Here is a 5,000-nt window from a genome sequence, read left to right as displayed (position 1 = left end):
GGAAAGGAGAATACCTAACTTTAAATTATCCAGGGAAGACATCGAGACGCTAATATCTTTGGCCTATCAGTATTGCTGTGAGGAGAAAAAGTTAAGTATATCTTAGTTTAACCAGGCCACTGAGCTGATTAATAGCTCTCCTAGGGCTGGCCCGAAGGATTAGATTTATTTTACGTGGCTAAGAACCAACTGGTTACCTAGCAACGGGACCTACAGCTTATTGTGGAATCCGAACCACATTATGACGAGAAATGAATTTCTATCACCAGAAACAAATTTCTCTAATTCTTCATTGTTGTGAGGACAAGTCTGTCTTGTTTCCATTATTATTATTATTATTATTATTATTATTATTATTATTATTATTATTATTATTATTATTTTTAACAATAGGCTGCCTAATGATTGTAGTCAGGAGGAACACTTCTAGGTGGTATTCAATAAGGGCTTCTCCTGTTGTATTAAGAATGCATCTAGCAGCCGAAGGCGTCTTGGCTAAGGGACCTTTCCAATTACTTCTATATTCCCAACTTTTTGCATTCCTTGTGATGCTAGAATGGCTGGCATCTCTCATACGGTATTTTTTTTTTATGGCGCCCCTGATTAAGCCACTATTTTTCATTTAAAATTCTGTTGTAATGTCATATGGGTTTTATAACTATTGCTCCAGTACCTGCCTACATCTGATCTACAGAAAAAGTTCCAACAATATATGACCAGCTACAAATCCGTCACGATTCTGCTGCCCTTAACTTATAGCACGTTCCAACAATAAAAACTAACATGACTCTGATTTAAAGCCATTTTCAATCGGACGCCAGGCCCCCCTCCCCCCCATTTAAAAGCGTCCCATTAAAGTGTTCCATTTATAAATGGGACAAATCCCATTGATGGCAAAAACGCGGAGAAAGCGATCGTATATAGTTGCCGGATGATTTCACGCATTTGGAAATCAGTCAAAACGAACCCAATTATTCTTTTAAAAAGCTCTGTTATCCCGCCATGCGGGCCAGTGAAAGCAGCCGAAAATTGGACGGAAGTATTTGAATGAAAAATGAAATGAATGATGGGTTTCTACAATTTAGCAGTTCTTTAAAATGTATGTAATAGTGGCCAGGGGGTTTAAATGATGTCGTTGTAAAACTTTTTATATATTTTGCCACGGTTTTATAAGATAATGGTGAAACAGATTCAGCTACGTTTTTTTGTAATAATTTAGAAAGGATTAATAATAAAATAATCTTGGGGTCGATAATTTTGTGAGGAAATTTTGCTTAATTTACATTCCGTAATATATATATGTATATATATATATATATTAAAATATTTATATATATATATTCATATATATATTATTATTAAAAATTTTATGTATATATATACATATATATATATATATATATATATATATATATATATATATATATATATATATATATATATATATTCATATATACACACACACATATGTGTGTGTGTATGCTCTGTATGTGTGTGTGTGCTATATGAAATATTACGTACACCACTCCCTACGACTCTCTCATAACACACATACTCGAAATGTATTTCAAACAACGTGTATACGTACAACAACAACAACAGCAAAGACTTTGTGTCAAAATAATCATGAAGTCAGACTTCAGAGATTTCTGTTGAAAGCGAAAACTAATCTCCACTCGGTTCATCAGGGAAATGGCATTTCTCTCTCTCTCTCTCTCTCTCTCTGTGTATTCTGCACCTAAATCAACTCAAGAATGAACTTAGTATACATATAATTTTGTATTATTATCTGGCTCTGTCTGTCTGTCTGTCTGTCTGTCTGTCTGTCTCTCTCTCTCTCTCTCTCTCTCTCTCTCTCTCTCTTTCCGAACAGAATTCAAGATAAAAAAAACTTTGTATACATATTTTGTATCATAATGTGAGCTCTCTCTCTCTCACTCTTTCTCTGTTTGTGTTACATACCTACCTGAATTCAACAATAAACTTTGTATACCTATCATTTTGTATTGTTAACTGACCTCTCTCTCTCTCTCTCTCTCTTTGTATCACATACCTACCTCAATTCAAGAATAAACTTTGTATACCTATCATTCTGTATTGTTAACTGACCTACCTCTCTCTCTCTCTAAGTCCCGGAGGCAACAATACTTTCTCCTTTATACCCTGCTAGCATTAGTTAAACGGCCAAGCCAAGGTTTCGAATGTGTAAAAGCAACGATTCAACACTCAACACGCGAATGATAATGGAGCCTCCATTGCTCGAAGTTTAAAGATACAATTTTGGAGCCGAGGCCAGTTCTCAGAAATCCGGAGAAGCCTTCACCAGATATTGTTTACATCTGAACGAGGGCAATTGCCCCCTTGCAAACACTCCTTGTATTCTGTAAAGAAGGGAACGTGTTTGTAGACCTGAGTGGAACGGTTGTATATAAAGATTCGCAAATATTGATTGAGCATTGCAGGATGTTGCTGGAAAGAGCATTGCATTCGGTGGTGTGTCAGGCTATTAGTAGATGCTAAATTGAAAAACAGATGCTGTGTAAAGTGGTTGTCCAAATAGCGTGACTGTTAATATCCTACCTGCTCAAAAATAGGAAATTGGTTAAATAAATGTTTTACGAGAGAGAGAGAGAGAGAGAGAGAGAGAGAGAGAGAGAGAGAGAGAGAGAGAGAGAGAGAGAAAACTAGCAGTCAATGAAGCTCTCGGGAATATCTTGAAAAAAAAAAAGAACAATGTTACTACCTCCAGTTAACACTGAATATGCAAGTGAGCAAATCAATTACAGAGGGAGAGTGAAAGAAACCTCACAATGACCTCATGAAATCCACCACACGTTTTTCACTTTCATTTTTGTCATGCATCATTCATCTCTACCACGGGGTACATTTGTTGATGCCTAAACTTCACAGTAATGTTCCTTGCTTTTTTTTTTGCAAGATCATTATTCTTTGAGCATTCTAAAAACATTGAAGGTGGATCATAATACGTCTAAAATATTTATTCATAATTTAAATTCCAAGTGATAGACATTTTCACGCATTTCTTGACTCATTTTCTTCACGCTCTTTATCCGGATCATTTTAGTGCAATGTATCATAGACTAGGAATGTTTTCATAAGAAAATTCTCATGGATAATAAAATGCGTATTAATTAAATGAACGTTTATGAAACGTTTACGATTATATCGTAATATAAACAATTTAATATAATACACTGAACGTTTGAAACCCCTCATGCATTCATAAATAGCTTTCCATCAAAGCTTTGACAGCCTTAAACAGTAAATAAATAGTGTGTCTTGCAGCTCAGGGCTCTCTCTCTCTCTCTCTCTCTCTCTCTCTCTCTCTCTCTTTATTTGACTGAAATCAGAACGAGCCAAAGATAGAGTCTTTGATATTTCATTCAAAGCAAAATTTGTCACATATTTTTGGATGCTTCACTTTTCACCATTTTTTCTTAATGTTCATAAAGGGAATATTTCATTTAGAGTCTGACCCCATATAAAATGAAAATAATAAAAAACAAATAAAAAACCATTGATATTTTTTAACAAAGACAAAGCTTATTACTGTGAGTAGTGTCCCATATTACAAAATATGCATGAGTAGCAAATACCGACGAAACAAAGGTTGAAATATAAAAATTTAATATTTACCAAATTATACGACGGTTTAGTAACAAATTCCATTCGAATTTCTGCTCTGCCTGATATGGGCTCCCAACACAATATTAGTTTTTGGGGGAAACGCTATTTCAGGGTTACAAAATATGGTTTGCAAACTGGTGCATATTTCCTGAATCTATTTCCCCACATTTCCTGTATTTTGCTTCGTATTCATGACTACAGGTTTGCTCTGAAAAAAAGGTTATAAATTTCAATGGGTATGTAGTATCTCAGAATATATATTTATTATGTACTACGGTCCTGTGAGAAAAATGTCATGCACAAAGTTTGTATGATTATTTTTTCTTTTTTTTTCACAGCAGTATTGTCCTATTATTTATATCTTCAGTATAGGTGCAATATTGTTTTGATGCGAATAATATTTACCTCGAATGTCCATCATTCTTTTAAGTTAAAAGTCACACAATATGGTGTGTCATCTTGGCTAAAACTCCTGTCTTGTTATTTGAATCTTCATTATAGATTCATGTAACATTGTTTTGATTTAAATGTAAAACTAATTTGACGTAACCTCAAAGGAAACTCCATCTGTAATTCGTTTTTGACAGATATTAAGAAAGTAAAAACAATTTTACTTCCAATGTCCATCATTCTTTTAGGTTATACGTCACACAAAATGGCCTGTCTTCTTGGCTAAAGTTCGTGTTTATGTGCAATAATATCTGAAGCTGTTCCATTGCCACATATCAGAAAGGAAATGATTATTTTCTTTCCAGATTTCTGCCTCACTGAGAAGCTAAACGAGCTGACAGCAGTTATTTGCAAATAAACGCGGAAGACGTTGGTAGGCTTTGATACGAGTTAATTTAATGTTGAGTCTTCCAAATTTTCCTCAGGATAAAGTGAACTCGCGTGATACAGCCGTCCTTTGTATCAGAACATGTTTAAGGGGAGGTCTGCTGCCTTATAATAATAATAATAATAATAATAATAATAATAATAATAATAATAATAATAATAATAATAATAATAATAATAATAGTAGCATGAGTCTTGAAATGGAGAAACAAGTTGTGTATAGTACATATATTTAAAAATAAATCTGTACAGATTTATCTTTAAATATATGTACATAACTGTGTACTTGTTTCTCCAATAATAACAATAATAATAATAATAATAATAATAATAATAATAATAATAATAATAATAATAATAATAATGTAAAAGTCCAGAAGGGCGTAACTATAATCATATATTAGGAATATATGTACAAACGTTTGCATATTTAGATTTTTAATATAAATCTTCATTTATAACGTGATTCATGCTATTAAGAGGCTTTCATGAATAATAATAATAATAATAATAAT

General features: G+C 33.1%; 1 long non-coding RNA gene across 1 annotated transcript in view; it reads right to left on the bottom strand.

Annotated features, from left to right (window-relative positions):
• The window catches only part of LOC136832875 (uncharacterized), a 141,885-nt gene that overhangs the window by 135,754 nt on the left and 1,131 nt on the right, over positions 1-5,000 (bottom strand). The gene's annotated exons all lie outside the window — the stretch shown is intronic.

The sequence above is a fragment of the Macrobrachium rosenbergii genome, chromosome 50 (genome assembly GCF_040412425.1).
Source record: "Macrobrachium rosenbergii isolate ZJJX-2024 chromosome 50, ASM4041242v1, whole genome shotgun sequence".
Lineage (NCBI taxonomy): Eukaryota > Metazoa > Arthropoda > Malacostraca > Decapoda > Palaemonidae > Macrobrachium > Macrobrachium rosenbergii.
This window is presented reverse-complemented; position numbering and strand designations above follow the sequence as displayed.